This window comes from Myxine glutinosa, chromosome 1, assembly GCF_964187855.1.
Source record: "Myxine glutinosa chromosome 1, kmMyxGlut1.1, whole genome shotgun sequence".
In the NCBI taxonomy this organism is placed as follows: Eukaryota; Metazoa; Chordata; class Myxini; order Myxiniformes; family Myxinidae; genus Myxine; species Myxine glutinosa.
Genome location: NC_136261.1, coordinates 244,418,535 through 244,438,473, shown reverse-complemented (window position 1 = coordinate 244,438,473; position 19,939 = coordinate 244,418,535). Strand labels below are relative to the sequence as shown.

At 50.5% G+C, this 19,939-nt stretch overlaps 1 pseudogene; it reads left to right on the top strand.

Annotated features, from left to right (window-relative positions):
* The first annotated feature begins 3,971 nt into the window (after positions 1-3,971).
* On the top strand, positions 3,972-6,889 carry LOC137437945 (uncharacterized; annotated as a pseudogene).
* The last annotated feature ends 13,050 nt before the right edge of the window (positions 6,890-19,939 follow it).

The window sequence follows — 19,939 nt, the reverse complement described above, 5'->3', positions numbered from 1 at the left end:
CAACACAGCTACAGAAATAGCACACATCTTCATAGCCAGCCGTGTAGTATGGCTTCTCTGTCGCATCGTTGCATGTGAGATTGGCTTTGGCGTTGACATTGTTGAAGCCTCATTGGTCTCCTGCAGATCGGCGAAGTTCGAGCACATGTAACTTGGCTCAGACAGTACGCGAGCACATACAAAATTCGAACCTGTTCCACTGAACGGGAACAGATTTTACTGACTTCGCGAGCAAAAAAAAAAAAAAAAAAAAATTTTTTTATGGGCGGACGACTTTTATGGGGCGGGCGGCGATGATAAACAGGAAAAAAATTTAACCAGCCTAAAGAGAGGCGGAAATGAACCCGTAGTCAGAGAATCATTGATAACTGCAGTAATAAATGGGAGGAGGGTGTCCAAACACTCAATAAACAAATCGGTGGGAAGGGGGTGGAGATCACATGTTTTTGTGTTTGACTTGAGGATTGTACATTTGACAATTTCCTCAGTAACAGGAGTAAACGAACTAAGAGGTCGTCCGTGAAAGCAGTGTTCAGCATCATCGAAGGAAAGGAGTGACTGCTTGTCAAGATTGTTTCTTATTGACTGAATTTTATTGTGAAAGAAATGCAGGAAGCGTTGGGGTAGTTCGTTTTGAGGAAACACAGTGGGAAGAACGGATTTATTTTAGGTGGAAAACAGGCGGTTGGTAATGCTGAACAGTTGCTTGCAGGAGGAGCTCCTAGTAATCCGATCAGAAATATATGACGTTTTTTTTTTCTTCCGGCGAAATAATGCTTCCGGCGACTTTGTCAATGAAGGAATAAAAATACATTTTGCTCATACATTTAAAAAAAGATGTATTGAATATTTGCATTTTTCAGCCAAGAAGGTCCTTCTTGTTTGATGTCTTCGGTTACACTCGCCGATGATCCTCTGCCACCTGGATCATGTATTGGAGCTGATCCTCATGGTTGGTACGCCCCTTTGCCATGAACTTGTGGATGAGGGCTACTCCTCTTTCAGCAGTGTCGTTAGTCACGAGGAGATTCCCGTCCCGTTCCTTCCCTGGTTTGTACCCGTCTGATGTTATCCAGGCCGCAGGGGACATTGACAAGAACGCAGTATCGATTTCAAGATGGTGGAAGATCCTCTTAGTTGTGGAGGTGAAGAAGTCTGGAAGATCTTTTGCAACGACGTCTCTCGCGACGGCCAACACATGAGGGCTGGGCTCGAGGTATTCTTCCACAGAGTTCATGTTAGAGACCATCTTGAGTTTGTCAGCATCTGCAACATCGTCGCCGAAGAGAGCGAGACCGACTTTAACTTCAGACAAGTACCATAGATGCCGACTCATCGCCTTCATACCGGCTTCCTGGCGGTATAAATAGGGTTATTAATTCACTGTGCACAACCCCAAAACATTGATATATTGAACTGATATTTATACTGCCAGGTTTTCTCATTAAGTGGATCAAAATTGCAAGTGGGTGAACGTATGTGACAACTTCATGCTTTTTGACGTACCCTAATATATCTATATATATAAAACACAGTTTGTGTGTGTGTGCGTGTGTGTGTGTGTGTGTGTGTGTGTGTGTGTGTGTGTGTGTGTGTGTGTGTAATGTTACCGATAGACTCCGAAACGGAGAGGCTCACGTGCTTCATATTTGGCATAGACATGGCCATTGAGCCTGAGACGAACATGGCCGACCTCAAAATATTTGACGATCCATATTTTTTATTCATATTTACCTCAGCGCATTTCAGCGAAGTACCCGCTAATCTCAGCCGGTGTCAGAACAGCTCGCTGATTCGCTCAGAGCGATCACGTGATGTTCCATCCCCGTCGCTAGACTGATTCGCTCAGAGCGATCACGTGATGTGACCATTGCCATTCACTCCACATAGGTGGAGATGCAGTTACCAGGCGCCATCTTGGTTGGCATTCGATGCTGGGCGATGGTGATTTCCGTCACACGTTTGCACGTAATTCAGAGCGAGGAGCGATCGTGTTTTGTGTCGATTTTTGTCGATTTTGTGCGATATGAATTAAATGTCTTTGATAGGGACCGGTAATTCCGCCAGGGGCGCTGCGCGCACTACTTACGTCACGCTGTGCATGGCTCTCTGTGACCGCCGTTGCGGTGCAATGCTTTGCGGGCAAATCGTTTTTATGCCATGGTATGTCATATTTTGGACTTAACCACTCTTCATGACTGATCATGTGACATCTACACACTCATGGCTACCACCGAGACGGATCCTGGTTTCACGTGAGTAATATTTACCATATTTGCTCGATTTTTGAAACCGATGCATGCAAATATCGTGTCTATACCACACCTAAAATATTTTTTAGAAAGAATAAGCACATCTCCCCTTTGAAAGTTCCCCCTGAAGTGTGTCCAGGTGGAATTTCTAAGTCGTAGGTCTTAGCAACTCTCAGCAATCTTTTACCGCATGGATTTATCTCGAGTATTTACTAAACTGTGCTAAGTTGAAGTTGTGTACATATTTCAGCAGTTTTCAATGTAAATCGGTGTAATGTAACCTCCCCCCTCCCCCTCCCCTCCCCCCTCCCCCCTCCCCTCCCACCTACCCCTCCCCCTCCCTTCCTACCCCTCCCCTCTTCCCTCCTACCCCTCCCCTCCCCCTCCCCCTACCCCCTCCCCCCTCCCCCCTTACCCCTCCCCCTCTTCCCCTCCCCTCACCCCCTACCCCTCCCCCTCCCACCCCTTCCCATCCCTCACCCTCCCCATCCCCCCCTCTTCTCCCCTCTCCCCCTCCCCCTCTTCTCCCCTCTCCCCCTCCCCCTCCCCCTCTTCTCCCCTCCCCCCCCTTCTCCCCTCCCCCCGTTCCCCTCCCCTCCCCTCCCCCCTCCCCTCCCCCGCCCGGCAATGCCGGGTACTTCTGCCAATCAACAACGTCTGGCGAGGGGCAGACAGCGAGAGACAGAAGATCAGACAGAGGTACGTCTAAACGCCAATCAACAACGTCTGGCAAGGGCCAGACAGCGAGAGACAGAAGATCAGACAGAGGTACGTCTAAACGCCAATCAACAACGTCTGGCGAGGGCCAGACAGCGAGAGACAGAAGATCAGACAGAGGTACGTCTAAACGCCAATCAACAACGTCTGGCGAGGGCCAGACAGCGAGAGACAGAAGATGAGACAGAGGCACGTCTAAACGCCAATCAACAACGTCTGGCGAGGGCCAGACAGCGAGAGACAGAAGATGAGACAGAGGCACGTGTAAACGCCAATCAACAACGTCTGGCGAGGGCCAGACAGCGAGAGACAGAAGATGAGACAGAGGCACGTCTAAACGCCAATCAACAACGTGTGGCGAGGGCCAGACAGCGAGAGACAGAAGATGAGACAGAGGCACGTCTAAACGCCAATCAACAAAGTGTAGCGAGGGCCAGACAGCAGGAGACAGAAGAACAGCGCCAAAAACGACTCAACAACTGGCAACCATCAGGCAGACGGCAGCCGACCATTGCATGGGAGAAGGCTGCATTCAGTTACAATCCGAACACTGACTACTCCTCAAACGTTGATATTGGCTCCATGTCGTTCACCTGTCAGTTTTGCCATGCCTTGAAATGGAAGGGAGAAACACCAGGAATGTGTTGCAGGGGAGGCAATGTCCTTTTGCCTTCTCTCCAATCTCCACCGGAACCTTTGAAAGAACTACTTCAATCAACTACGACTCAATCCAGACACTTCCTGAAGGAAATCCGTAATTACAACTCTTCGTTCCAAATGACTTCGTTTGGAGCAGATCGCGTCGTCACTGAGCAAGGATTCATGCCTACATTCAAGGTGCAAGGCCAGGTATACCACCTCATTGGCTCTATCCACCCTCAACCAGGTGAGCAACCGAAATTTTTACAAATCTATTTTATGGGTGACCACTGAGAAGAAGCTGCCCGACGAGGACAGAACTTCCCCAACCTCCGCTCTGAACTAATCCTCGCCTTACAAGATATGCTCCACTCAAATAATGCGCTGGTCAACAGCTTCAAGTCGACATTGGAGAGAATGCCTTCACCTGATTACAAGGTCGTAATTCGAGCTGACAAACGTCCTCACGGAGAGCACGAACGTCGGTTTAACGAGCCAGTCAACAATGACGTTGCAGTTCTCATGGTAGGAGAGCAGTACAACAATCGCCACATCATCCTGCATCTTCGCGACAACAGCACGAAGCGGATTTCGGAGACTCACCAATTCTATGACGCCCTCCAGTACCCTCTGATTTTCTGGAAAGGACAAGATGGCTATCATTTTGAAGTTGAACAAGCTGGCGGCCGGGGAAAGAAAGTATCTGCGAATGACTTCTATGCCTTCCACATCATGGTCAGAAAGAATTCCACGAATCATATCCTGCAGTGCCGTGATCTGTTCCACCAGTTCATCGTCGACATGTATGCCAAAATCGAAAGTGAGAGACTCCTCTTTATCCGGCTCCACCAACGTCAACTGAGGGCAGAATCGTACGCACACCTCAGGGATGCTGTCAACAATGACGGAGATGTTCAGAACATGGGACAACTGGTCATCTTGCCATCCACGTTCACCGGAGGTCCCTGATACATGCACGAGCGGACCCGGGATGCGATGGCATATGTACGCAATTACGGTCGCCCCGACCTTTTCCTTACCTTCACCTGTAATCCGAAGTGGGAAGAAATTAAGCGAGAGTTGATGATCAACCAGCAGCCAACACATCGCCATGACATTGTCGCAAGGGTATTCCACCAGAAACAGAAGGAACTCATGCAGACCATTAAGAAGGGCAAAGTTTTCGGGACTGTCCGATGCTTCATGTACACCATTGAATGGCAGAAACGAGGCCTGCCCCATGCCCACATTCTGGTGTGGCTAGAAGAAAAGATCCACGCTTCCAATGTAGACTCTTTTATCAGTGCTGAACTTCCAAACCCTGATGATCCAGAGCTGTTCAACATCGTCAAAACGCAGATGGTGCATGGCCCTTGCGGCCGGCTGAATCCATCGTCTCCGTGTATGAAGGACAGTAAATGCACCAAGCGATATCCTAGGGCATTTCTCAAGGAAACGCAGACTGGTCTGGATGGATACCCACTTTACCGGAGTAGAAAGCCTGAAAGCGGTGGATCGGAAACATCTATTTCAATTTCCGAGACCAGAAGCATAGACGTTGACAACCGATGGATTGTACCATACTGTCCACTTCTCTCTAAAATGTTCAAGGCTCATCTCAATGTTGAGTTCTGCAACTCAGTGAAATCAATCAAATACGTGCGCAAATACATCAACAAAGGTTCGGACATGGCGATGTTCGGCCTTCAGAGGAACAAAAACGACGAGATCGAGTCATATCAGCTGGGGCGTTACGTCAGTAGTAACGAAGCTATCTGGAGAGTTCTCAACTTCCCTATCCACGAACGCTACCCAACCGTTGTACACCTTTCCGTACATCTTGAGAATGGCCAGAGAGTGTATTTCACAGAAAGCAACGCAAGGCAAAAAGCAGCAGAACCACCAAGTTCAACTACACTTACCGCATTCTTCCAATTGTGTCAACAAGACGAATTCGCCAAAACACTCATCTACAATGAAGTCCCACAGTACTACACCTGGGTGGTTGGCAGTAAGACGTGGAAACGACGAACACAAGGAGCACGAGTTGTGGGACATCCCGACATTCGCCGTTCAGAAGCAATTGGACGAGTCTACACTGTACATCCAAACAATTTCGAATGCTTCTTCCTGCGCCTTCTACTCCATCATGTCAAAGGACCCATCTCTTTCCAAGAACTGAGAACGTTCAACGGCCAGGTTTGCGACACCTTCCGCCAAACCTGCCACCTGCATGGCCTTCTGGAGGACGACAGCCACTGGGATGCCACTCTAGAAGAAGCAGCAGTCTCACGCTCTCCAGCCCTGTTGAGAAATCTCTTTGCCATCATGCTACAAACTTGCGGTCTCTCCAATCCAGTACAACTGTGGAATAACCATCGTGACGATCTCAGCGAGGACATTCTCCACAGGGCAAGACAGGTTCATGCTGAAGCAGACTACTCCGATGCGATCTACAATGAAGCCTTAGTACTCATAGAAGACAAACTGCTTTCTCTTGGAGGACATTCGCTGGAGGTCATTGGCCTTCCTGTAACACAGCGACAACAACAGAATCACCTGGCTCGGGAAGTACTCCGAGAGACTTCATACAACGCACAAGAGTTGGAAAACTACATCAATGAAAACGAGCCAAGACTGACAGTGGAGCAAGAACAGATCTACATGCATGTGCTGGCGAGCATACACTCTTCTGAAGGTGGATTGTTCTTTCTGGATGCACCTGGAGGCACTGGAAAAACGTTCCTTATGAACCTCCTCCTGTCAAAAATCAGGCAGAAAAAGATGATTGCTCTGGCTGTTGCCTCTTCCGGAATTGCTGCCACTCTTCTCCCCGGGGGCCGGACCGCCCACTCAACCTTCAAGCTCCCCCTCAACCTCACTAACACAGAGCAGCCAATGTGCAACATCTCCAAGTCATCGGCTGTCGCAGAGTTATTTCGGCAATGCCAACTCATTGTCTGGGACGAGTGCACAATGTCTCACAGAGTTGCACTGGAGGCAGTTGACCGCACACTGCAAGATATTCGAAACGATCAGACTGTCATGGGAGGCATTACTCTTTGATGGCAGGGGATTTCAGACAGACCCTGCCTGTCATACCACGCGGGACCAAGGCAGATGAACTTCGTTCCTGTATAAAGGCATCTCCTCTATGGTCAAAAGTGACGAAGTTGAAACAGCACAAACATGCGTGTCACCCTTCATGGATATGTAGCCGCAGGCGCCTTTTCAGCGAAGCTGTTACAGATCGGAAACGAAGATTTGGAGACGTGCCCTGAAGATGGACTGGACATCATACCATGCGGCAACAATGTCACCACGGCTGACGAACTCAAGGCGAATGTCTTCCCCAACATCCCCGCCAACTACCGAAATCACTCCTGGCTCTGTGAAAGGGCAATTCTAGCCCCAAAGAACGATGCAGTGTACAAAATCAATTTGGATCTTCTGCAGACTATTCCTGGGGATCTAAGAACTTACCGATCTGTCGACTCAATGCAAAACGACCACGAGACTGTCCATTACCCGGTGGAGTTCCTCAATTCGCTACAGCCTCCGGGTGTGCCTCCCCACATACTCCATCTAAAGGAAGGTGCTCCAATCATGCTCCTGAGAAATATCGATCCCCCAAAACTGTGCAACGGCACACGACTGGCGAAAAAAAAGTTGATGCCTCACGTAATTGAGGCCAACATACTTATGGGAAACTATAGCGGGGAACAGGTCTTCATTCCGAAGATACCAATCATACCATCTGATCTGCCATTCGAGTTCAAAAGGCTCCAATTCCCCGTACGGCTCAGCTTTGCCATGACCATCAACAAGGCGCAAGGACAATCTCTCAAGGTGGTCGGACTGAACCTTCATTCCCCGTGCTTCTCCCATGGCCAACTATACGTAGGATGTAGTCGGGTAGGACAAGAGAACAATCTATACATCCTATCCGAACAAGGAAAGACAAAGAACATTGTTTACAAGGAAGCACTGCGTAATTAACTACGTGTCTGGTGTGTTGTGATGATTGTGAGAATATTGATTCTGATTCTGATTCTGATCTGATTTTTATGTGTATTTTATGTGATTTTATGTATTTATGTGTATATAAAAAAACACAAAAAAAGGCACGAAGGAAAATAGTTAATTACTCCGACACATTCAGCTGCGGTGATTGAAAAATCACCGGACAATTGTTGCTGTTTTGATGCTTTTTACTGCTGTTTTGATGCTTTTACATTGCTGTTTTGATGCTTTTTCACTGCTGTTCTGATGCTTTTTCACTGTTGTTTTGATGCTTTTTCACAGCTGTTCTGATGCTTTTTTGCCGTTTTTTAAAATATAAAAATCTCATTAAAAAATACAAAAAAATCTCACAATGATGACATATAATTCACAGAAAACGTTGAAGCAACCACGTAATGTTGCGGTGACGTTTAACTCTGAGTGAGAATAGTTTTAAATTTTAAAAACTTTCATCTGATATTTGTGATTTCTTTCAAAAAAAACTGTATTCCCCATCTACACGGCCATGTATTCCTATTAACGTTATGTAAAGTACATAAATTGTGTGGATTACGTCATTTGTGGATGTGATGAATTGCCAGTAACCATCTATATCCCTCCCCTCCCCTTCTCTCCTCCCCCTCCTTTCCCCCCTCCCCCTCCCCCCTCCCCCTCCCCCTCCCGCCGCTTCTCCCTTCCCCCCCTCTCCTACCCTCCCCTCCCGTTCCCCTCCCCTCCCCTTCCCTCTCCCCCTCCCCTCCCCTTCCCCCTCCCCCTCCCTGCCCGGCTATGCCGGGTACTTCTGCTAGTATGTATATATATATATATATATATATATATATATATATATATATATATATATATATATATATATATATATATATATATATATATATATATTGTTACGGAAACGGAGTACGGCTCTCCCCTTAGCAGGGGGGGTTAATCCCCCTTCTATTTGCACTAGCCATCTCCGATCCTGAAGCTACCCCGCTCCCTTGTGAGGCGGGGTTGGCCGAGGCGATTGGTCAAGGGATTCCCGTACACCCGGCCAACCCCTCCACAAAGCAGGTGGGCAACTCCGCTCGAGACCGCGGACAAGATGGTATTTTGCCGAGCGGTTTTAGGAGCCCGCGGTTCGAACCATTAGCAAAGACTAACCCGATCCTAAACGTTGGCCGAAATCACACCACGGGTACTCAATGGGGGAAATCACAAAGACGAACGGATGTGAAGGAAAGAAGGCAAAGGTAGGAAGAACAGGGATTTATTAACTAATTATGTACAAATCAAAGAAACCAAGGGAGAAGGAAAGAAACGCAAATAATTTACAGAAGAAGAAGACACAGTGCAATTCTAGCTTATCTACAGGCTTAACTTAAACCCCAGACAACACAGACAAACAGACGACAGTCAGACTTACACGAATGGGAATGAAGCAGGAATGGCTGGAGAGAGAAGAAGGTTCAGGCGGTCCACAGAACGGCCAGGCCGGGAGCGAGCAGCCGCCGGCTCTCCACCCTCGGGTCCACACCGCCGGGATGCTCGCAGCAACGCGTCGGAGCTTGTCTTGGCTAGGCTGGTTGGGACAGCGTCTCCCTCGGTTCAGCACACCTCCTCGTAGCTTGTTCAGGCACCTCCCTTCAGAGAACTGTTTGCCACGGAACTCCTCAACGACTCTCTGGTGGGGGGCTCTCTCACTCATCTGCCCAAGCAGTCCCTCTCAACCTCCTTTTATGAGGCGCGTGGCGATCAAGCCGCCGGCCTTTTGGAAACGCCCATCGGTGAGCTCACCTCGGCCTTGATTGGTCGCGAGGGCTCACCGATCCCACCCCTTGATGAGGCGTTGGCAAAGCCACGCCATGTTCCTGGCGCTTGGCCGACTCCTCCCCCTGATGACGATGGGCGGCACGCCTTTCTTCCCCGAGCTGACCATGCCGTAATGGAGGCAAATGCAGTTGGTAATGCGATTGGCAATACAATCGGCAATGGAGGTTTTGGGCAATTTGAACAGGGGATCTATCTTATTTCATTTGGTGCAATGCAGAGTCAACTAATGGGCAACAGAGCCTTAAACTGACATAGAATAAAGAGATAACTATTGAGGGAAGCCTATGATTTGCTACGTGCTTGTACATGGCCTAGCTAAGGTGCACTTATTTCAATTAGCAGCCAATTAAGGGGAAATGTACACAGGAAATTTAATACTAAATTTACAAAGTGAAGGTTCTAAAAACCGTAACACAGCACCCTCATTCCTCACGGCACGTCTCGGGCCAATAGAACTTTAACTTAGTGTGACACGCAGGTGTAATTCCCTCTACAATTAATCTGACCCTGAGTGTGACAGTTTTAAAACACAAATAAGTATGTCCCTCTGCTGCATTGCACCCTGCCTAACAGATTCACGCCCACAGGATAACCGAATTGCGGAATTAATTCTCAAACTAAACATGAATGGTGGGGAGCCTTATTTACAAGTTACGTTACTTGGACTATTTACAAAACGCAACCCAGGACCTGCGATTTCTTTTGGGGGAAACAAAAAGAAAATCCTGTGGGAGGGGAGGAGACAGCCTGCACTGCATCGATGCACCAGCACCAATAAAGAGCACCAAAACACCAAAGCACCATAAAGCACCATCACATCAGTTCAATAAAACAAACACACTGTTGGTGGTCTTGCTCTTCGGCTCCCTCTGCTGGCCATTGTTCATCCTGATGTTGTCTTTCTTGTTCTTCTTGCTTGCGGCCTATTTGGTGGAAATAAAAAAAACCACACAACGCATCCATTTTTTATTTATGGCCCACAGGGGCCGACTATGGGTGGTTCACCTGTGGGCTTGGTGCCACCTCACAGGGGTCCGCAAGCAAGATCTTGGGCCATCGTGGCCGGTCCCAGCAGAGGGGCCATGCCCCAACCCGTGGGGTCCATGAGTGGTGCTCAGCCACAGACATGTGGTCCATAAGTGGTGCGTGGATGCAGGCAGCTGGTTGCAAGAATTTCGGGCACACAGACGCGGCCTCCCGCACGCTCCCCCTCAGTGCCCAGAGAGCACGATCCTCGGGTCGGGGAAAGGAAGACAAAGCAGAATTAGCGAGGCAAGGGCGCAAGGGTACACATCAATCAAGGCAATGCAGCACAGGGTGCGCACGGAGAGCGAAGTGAGAAAGCTCGTCCCTACCGTACGTCACCCCCCCTGTCACCTACTCCACCCTTGCCCTTACCCATATTTACAACAATTTACAATTCGTCTCTAGCGTCACATCTTCCCCATATCTCCCCTAATCCAAATTCGTTGCAACCCGCATGGCTAAATTTGCCATCACCCAAATTCCTCATCAATTCCTCATAAGGAGGAAGAGATGGAACATTAAGCACAATGTCACCCCCACGTCATGATGCCCCTCACAATCCAAACATTTGCACAAAAAAATAATAAAAACATGGCATGGTGTGGAGTTCTGTCACCTCAGGTGAGTGGATGCAGATGGTGCGAGGAGATTTCAATCCTAACTACTTCCTAAATGACTTTACACACTTTACACTACCCGGGGTCTGTCCCTGCCAATCCATTGGCCATCTTAATCTCGATGCGGTTTTAAGAACCAAATCCCCATTGACCAAACTGTGGTGCTTCATCAATTTGGGGTCTCACTCCCCCTGTTCAACTTCCTGTGCCTTCGCACAATTTCAGGACTGGGTCGTATAGCTCTCCCAGCAGGTCTACCCACCTGCACACCTCCACCACTGCAGTTGCCTCCGAGCTTACCTGCTCCTTACCTAACCTATCTAACTGGGGAAGACCCTCTCTGGCACTTACCCCCCTCGGTGCCCTCTCTGGCACTGGGCTACCCGGGTCCGTCTTCTGGATCCTCGGGCCCCACTGAACAACTCTACTGGCTCCCAGAGCCCACCTGCGGCCTCACCTGGCTGACATCCTCACAGTGGCGGAGTGCCCATTCAACGACACACACTAACAGGCCACACGCCCAGCCATTTCCACGTCACTAATGCACCCATCCAAACACCATTCTTCCACACGCACCACAGATGCCAATATCCAACCACAATTTACCTATACCCTCTACCTAACTCTTAAACTACCCTCCCCGGGTATTCGTGATAGGGGTCCACCTTTCCCCCATTCACACCTTCGCACCATCCACTCCACTCCACAGTTTCCACCATACTCACTCCACACCATCCATTCCATACTCCATATATTCCAGACCATTTATTCCATACAACCATGCTCTATATACACCTGTTCACTTGCACACCTGTGCAATCACACCTGGTGCTTCCTGCACCCTCCTTCCTCCAGGACCATTTGCTCAATACAACACACAATCACCATTACTCACTCAAACACTGCTCCATACAATTTCGATTCTCAAAACCATTGCCTCAGGCACCCAGATTTTCCCACGCTCACACACACATCCTTCCCGAGCATTGCCTAGCAATTCCTCATTTGCTCAATACTAAGACTCTCACACACACACGGCATCATCTGATCTACCTGGTGCCCTTCTAAACTTGGTGCTCCCCGTCTTCCCTTTAAACTAAGCACATACCACGTCATTAACAACCATTCTAACCTCTCTACGTCCACGACTACCTGTACAATGTCGCTACTTACCTCTATCGTTACCTAAGGTCATTTTTCTAGATCCCTATACATTATCCAAACCCTCCCTCGGCGAGCTTACACTGCCATAACCCCATAACTAGTGCTCATGTGCCCCGGGTGGATGCGAGGGATGGTGGATTTACCATCCTTGCACATCGGGCATCTCCCACTATAAATTTTGCCCATCCAATTTTCAGCCAATCAAATTTGCCAATCATTTGCCAATCAAATTTTGCTCATCAATTTTTGCCAATCACCAATTCCCTATCCCTCCCAAATGTCCATTAAACTTGAGCCTCGGTGCGTCGTTACATGCTCAAAACTTGGCTTCGCCAAGCCGAGCAATGAACGCGGTGGTTCGTTTCCTGCAGTTGGATCCGTCCGGCACTCGGTTCAGGGAAGGAGGTTTGCTCGGGCCAAGATTCCAAGGTCCACCTCGGCGTGGAGCCGTCCGGTCTCCCGCCCGATCTCGCCCGGCCGGAACGCCGCAACCACAAGGGGTCGCCGTGCCGACCCTTCCTACCTGCCCTAGAACCGGGCCGCCCGCTCTGCTTAGCGGAGCACGGACGCGACCGTGCAGAGCGAGGCCCGGCGCGGATCGCGCACGGCAGTTCCTTTGAAACCACCGTGATTATGATCCCCGTTGGTTCCCGCAGCACCCAAAGCCCGGCACGAGCCGAGGGCTCGCGTCGGCTAACCGTCGATCTAACCGCTGCTCCGTTTAACGTCGATGCTTCACTTGCATGCTCACACCACGCGTTCCGTTCCTTATTCACACATCCAGGTGTCTCCATACACTCCGTCATTGCACCTTCTCTTACACACCACCCAGGTACACTCATTCCGCTCACAAACTTCGCCACACACCTGACCTCCGCACACCTTGGCACACACTCGTCGTTCGCACACCTCATCAACACACCTCCTCGTGCCCACTCCTCGGTCACACCCTCTGTAACAACCATGGGTGTGCACTCTTTTGCACAACCAATCATGCGCTTCCATGTGCCCTTTCGCACCTGCGCCAACACCAACTCAGGTGTACATTCCCGCACATGCTCAACCATGCCAGGTGTGCATTCTTCCCTTCCAGGTGTGCATCCCTTCTCACCTGCCACAACCAACCCATACTCCGTGTCACTCTCACCACCACACTCTGTCGTGCATTTACTCTCACTCTCGACAGCACACTCACTCCTCGGCGCACACTCTTTCCTCACACACACCTCTGTTCCACACCTTTCTCATGCACCTGTCGCACTCTCTCCCGGTACATACTCCATACCACTCATGGGGGTGCATTCTTTCCGCACACGCTGGCTCACAAATACCTTCCGCATTCCCCAAAGTCGGACCTCCTTGCACACCTCCTCCTTCCACACACTCTGCACCTGTCGCACACCTCATCAGCGGCCTCCCACGAACGCCTGGGTCTAAACCAACACCCAAGCTCGCTGAATCTCCCCTCATACCATGTACATTTCCGAGTATATCGCCACTCACCTCGGCACCTCGTCTTCGCTCCTCCTCCGCCACCTGCAAACTCTTTATTTGGTTAGTAAGCACATCATCACGATTTGAGCACAGACCTTGTACATAATCCATCACTTCCTCCTTCAGCTCCCTCCATCTCTTCTTAATTTCACTTACCCCCTCTTCCACTTCCTCTAATTTTTGTTTCACCTCTTTTATTTCCCGGTGCGCCCCCTCAATTTCTTCCTCTAATGCCACCTTGGTCGTTTCTATGTGCGTCCTTACTTCCCGTTCTTTTGTCTCCATTGCCTCTGTCACCTCATCCAACCTCTTTGTCAACCCCTCGTGTACCATCTGACATTCCCTCTTCGTCGCTATCAGTTCTTTTTTTATTTCTTTCTGTGTCGCCTTCAACCCCCCGATTACCGCCGTATTCTTTTCTACTTGCTCCCCTAATTCCTTTTGTCCCACTGTCAGCTGCTCTACTCCCCTCGTCAGATCTTCTATGCCCCCCTGTAACCTAGCCGTACTATTTCTCACCTCTTTCTCCATACGCTCCTCACCCTGCTTTGCCTCTTCGCGTACCCCGAATGCACCCCAATGAGCGACCTCTTCGCCCACACCTCGTCTGATCTCCTCCCTCATTTCTCCCATCTCTTTGGTAGATGCCGCCCTCATCTGCTCTAAATCATTCCTCTGGGCATCCACTTTGGTTTCTAACCCGATTTTTACCTCTTCTATCTGATTCCCCAATTGTTTAATTTCCCGGGCGGATTGCTCCCCTATTTCCCTCAATTTGCCTTCCATAGTGTTTTCTAACCCCCCTAACCCATTCTTCACCCCTTCCATTTGGTTCTCCTGGGCAGCCATTCTATTTTCCTACCTCGCTAACCCCTCCTTCATTTCCCCAATTTGATTACCCACGTCCTCCAGTTGGCCCCCCAATTTACCTTCTAGCCCTTCCAACCTGTTGTCTATCCCCTCGAATTTATTGTCTAACCCCTCAAATTTATTGTCTAAACCCTCAAATTTGGCTTCTAGCCCCCCGATTTGATTTCCCATGTCATTCCTCAATTTCCCAATTTGGTTGCCCATATCATTCCTCAATTCCCCAATTTGATTGCCCAACCGTTCACTGGTACCCCTTGCTTCGTCCCTCATTGCTCCCATTTGGCCTCCCATTGCTGCAATTTGGCTTCCCATACTCATTTGTATGGCTGCCTGCAGCTGCGCAATGAGGGCCTGCATGTCAATCCCTCCCACTTGCGCCGCGGCGTGGCTGCCGTGGCGCCGCCATTTTGTGCACCTGAAACCTCGTGCGCGAGGGCACCATCTTGTGCACCTGAACCCTCCGCAACCCAATGCGTATTGCGCTCCTCCTTCATTACTCCCACTGCTTCCCCGGGGTTGGGGGTCGACTCTACCCCCTTTATCTCCCCTCCCGGCATCCGGTCGCCTTGACCATCCATGGCACGATTTAATTTAGATGTTTTACTACAATTTCGGCCGCTCGTAATTTTGGCCAAATTTTTTTTTGGATGTTTTAAAAATTTGGTTCGGGTCCAAATCTCGCTCCTGACACCAATTGTTACAGAAACGGAGTACGGCTCTCCCCTTAGCAGGGGGGGGGGGTTAATCCCCCTTCTATTTGCACTGGCCGTCTCCGATCCTGAAGCTACCCCGCTCCATTGTGGGGTGGGATTGGCCGAGGCGATTGGTCAAGGGATTCCCGTACACCCCGCCAACCCCTCCACAAAGCAGGTGGGCAACTCCGCTCAAGACCGCGGACAAGATGGTATTTTGCCGAGCGGTTTTAGCAGCCCGCGGTTCGAACCATTAGCAAAGACTAACCCGATCCTAAACGTTGGCCGAAATCGCGCCACAGGTACTCAATGGGGGAAATCACAAAGACGAACAGATGTGAAGGAAAGAAGGCAAAGGTAGGAAGAACAGGGATTTATTAACTAATTATGTACAAATCAAAGAAACCAAGGGAGAAGGAAAGAAACGAAAATAATTTACAGAAGACGAAGACACAGTGCAATTCTAGCTTATCTACAGGCTTAACTTAAACCCCAGACAATACAGACAAACAGATGACAGTCAGACTTACACGAATGGGAGTGAAGCAGGAATGGCTGGAGAGAGAAGAAGGTTCAGGCGGTCCACAGAACGGCCGGGCCGGGAGCGAGCAGCCGCCGGCTCTCCACCCTCGGGTCCACACCGCCGGGATGCTCGCAGCAAAGCGTCGGAGCTTGTCGTGGCTAGGCTGGTTGGGACAGCGTCTCCCTCGGTTCAGCACACCTCCCTCGTAGCTTGTTCAGGCGCCTCCCTTCAGAGAACTGTTTGCCACAGAACTCCTCAACGACTCTCTGGTGGGGAGCTCTCTCACTCATCGGCCCAAGCAGTCCCTCCCAACCTCCTTTTATGAGGCGCGTGGCGATCAAGCCGCCGGCCTTTTGGAAACGCCCATCGGTGAGCTTGCCTCGGCCTTGATTGGTCGCGAGGGCTCACCGATCCCGCCCCTTGATGAGGCGTTGGCAAAGCCACGCCTTGTTCCTGGGACTTGGCCGACTCCTCCCCCTGATGACGATGGGCGGCACGCCTTTCTTCCCCGAGCTGACCACGCCGTAATGGAGGCAAATGCAGTTGGTAATGCGATTGGCAATACAATCGGCAATGGAGGTTTTGGACAATTTGAACAGGGGATCTATCTTATTTCAATTGGTGCAATGCAGAGTCAACTAATGGGCAAAAGAGCCTTAAACTGACATAGAATAAAGAGATAACTATTGAGGGAAGCCTATGATTTGCTACCTGCTTGTACATGGACTAGCTAAGGTGCACTTATTTCAATTAACAGCCAATTAAGGGGAAATGTACACAGGAAATTTAATACTAAATTTACAAAGTGAAGGTTCTAAAAACCGTAACAATATATATAGATATATATATATATATATATATATATATATATAATTATATATATATATATATATATATATATATATATATATATATATATATATATATATATATATTGTTGCGGATCTCCGACATCGGCTCTCCCCTTATCAAGGGGGGGGGGGGGGGGTTAATCCCCTTGTCCTCTATCTGGGCGACGCGATCCTGGAAGTTATAACGTCCTTCCCGGGCAGCGTTAGGTAGGGTTTTTAGGACTAGGGATTCGCTATTACCTAAGTCCTAACGCTGACCGGAAACGAGGAGATAACTCTCGCTCGAATCACGGATATCAGGTGGAAACGCCGAGCGGATAGCGATCCGCGATCCGAGCTGTTAACAATGGATAACCCGATTATAGCGGTTGGGATCGTGCCACGTTTACCCAATGGAGAAAAGACTAGGACGATCGGATTAAGGAGAAACCAGAAAGAACAAGGCAATTTATTTACAATGTACAAAGAAGAAGAGGAAACGAAAGAATGTACAAGAAAGAAAGGGGAAGGACAAGTACACAGGGCAGTCTTAACCACAGTCTTAACTTATTCCCTGGACTCGGGCCCGCTCGCTCTCAGATTCGGTCTCAGACTTCAGACTCACGCGGGGATGCAGATGGTAGGGTGGAAGGTCCGGTGATGGTGTTCAGGCTCTGGTCCGGCTCCGGTCCTCGACCCGTACCAGGCGATGAAGGTGGACGGCAGACAGCTCTCCGCGTAGTGTAGGCGCGTGGCGGACAATTATCGTGATGGGGAAAGGCTGGTATACTGGCGGTTAATATGCATACCGGCGCTTTGACACACGCTACCGGTATTACCCGCTCCAAGCGCCCCTTCCCCAATGTCCTTCGGCACGCTGCAGTTCTCGGCAATGCGTGCCGCGCGCTCGCCCATTGTAAAGCTGGTTGCCACAGCGCGTCTCTCCCTCTCGTACTCAACTCTCATACCAGTTCTTTTGCACAGCGCACTCGCCCAGTCAGCCCTCTCGTAAAGCGCAATTCCTTCGTAATCACATCAGTCCCCTCTTGGGTAAAGCGCATATACTCTCGAGTCCTCTCAACCTTCCCCAGCGAGTCCTTCTCATAAGTCCTCAATAAGCCAACCTTCCAACAAGCCCCTCTTTAATGCGAGCTCGCTCAGGCAGTCCTTCTCATCAGCCTTCTCTTCGTAAAGCGTGTATACTCTCGAGTCCTCTCAACCCTCCGCAGTGAGTCCTGTTGAAGGGCTTTGCGTGCGCGCTTTTATAAACCAAGCCAGCGAACGCTCTCGAAGCCCAAACCATGCCCGGTCAAGCGACCTCACCTCAGCCCTGGTTGGCTCGTGTTGGCTTACCGGCTCCACCCTGATGGCTGGTTGACGTGGCCGCACCTCCATCCTGGCGCTCCGCCCCCTTTTCGGGCCTCACCTCGTGGCTTTTGGCTGGGTTGAGCGAGCCCAAGGGCAGCGAAGGCTGCTGGCAAAGGAGCGTACCAAATTGGGAGGGCCGATGGGGCGCAGACGGGAGAGCGCTTAATGGCGTCGCTTGGAGGGAGGCTGCAAAATGGATGAAGGGCCTACTCTTATTTATTTGACACAACGCAGATGCAACTACTGGACATGGCCTTATCTAAACACATATTCCCTGGACTGGGGCCCGCTCGCTCTCAGATTCGGTCTCAGACTTCAGACTCACGCGGGGATGCAGATGGTAGGGTGGAAGGTCTGGCGATGGTGTTCAGGCTCCGGTCCGGCTCCGGTCCTCATCCCGTACCAGGCGATGAAGGTGGACGGCGGACAGCTCTCCGCGTAGTGTAAGCGCGTGGCGGACAATTATCGTGACGGGGAAAGGCTGGTATACTGGCGGTTAATATGCGTTCCGGCACTTTGACACGCGCTACCGGTATTACCCGCTCCAAGCGCCCTTTCCCCAATGTCCTTCGGCATGCTGCAGTTCTCGGCAATGCGTGCCGCGCGCTCATCCGTTGTAAAGCTGGTTGCCACAGCGCGTCTCTCCCTCTCGTACTCAACTCTCATACCAGTTCTTTTGCACAGCGCGCTCGCCCAGTCAGCCCTCTCGTAAAGCGCAATTCCTTCGTAATCGCATCAGTCCCCTCTTGGGTAAAGCGCAAATACTCTCGAGTCCTCTCAATCTTCCCCAGCGAGTCCTTCTCATAAGTCCTCAATAAGCCAACCTCCCAACAAGTCCCTTTTTAACGCGAGCTCGCTCAGACAGTCCTTCTCATCAGCCTTCTCTTGGTAAAGCGCATATACTCTCGAGTCCTCTCAACCTTCCCCAGCGAGTCCTGTCGAAGGGCTATGCATGCACGCTTTTATAAACCAAGCCAGCGAACGCTCTCAAAGCCCAAACCACGCCCGGTCAGGCGACCTCATCTCAGCCCTGGTTGGCTTACCGGCTCCACCCTGATGGCTGGTTGACGTGGCCGCACCTCCATCCTGGTGCTCCGCCCCCTTTTCGGGCCTCACCTTGTGGCTTTTGGCTGGGTTGAGCGAGCCCAAGGGCAGCGAAGGCTGCTGGCAAAGGAGCGAACCAAATTGGGAGGGTCGATGGGGTGCAGACGGGAGAGCGCTTAATGGCATCGCTTGGAGGGAGGCTGCAAAATGGATGAGGGGCCTACTCTTATTTATTTGACACAATGCAGATGCAACTACTGGACATGGCCTTATCTAAACACATAGTATGAAATAACTGACGTCCTAAGGTGACCTACGTGTTGCTTGTGGCCTACCTATGGGGTGCTACCTTTAACCTTTAATGATGTTGTGGCGGACACAAAAGCCCACTGGCGTGGTGACATCATTCCACGCACCGAGTGGGCGGTGGCCACGCCCGAGGGGTAGGCGTGGCCTCATGATATACCCCGGGCGACCAGCCCGGAGGAGTTTAGTGTTACAGTGTAGTCTTACAATAAAGACGTTTATATGTTACCGCTTGTCCGCTTCCTCCTTGCTCACAAGCAGCGCGCGTAACGCCGCGCTTTACTGGTGACCCTCGACGTTGGATCTGCCGGAGCGATCCTTCCACACGCGACGCCATCGCCATGGCCGCCTTCGTCAAACTTCCGGAATTTTGGGAGGCTCAGGCCGAAGTCTGGTTCGTCCAGGCCGAAGCCCAATTTCAGCTTCGGCACCTCACCGGCGATGACACGCGCTACTGCCACGTCGTCGCCTCCCTCGGGCCCGGCACGGCCGCTCGAGTTGTGTCCGTCCTTCGCCACCCACCGGACGGCCACAAGTACGAGGCACTCAAGCGGCTACTCCTAGC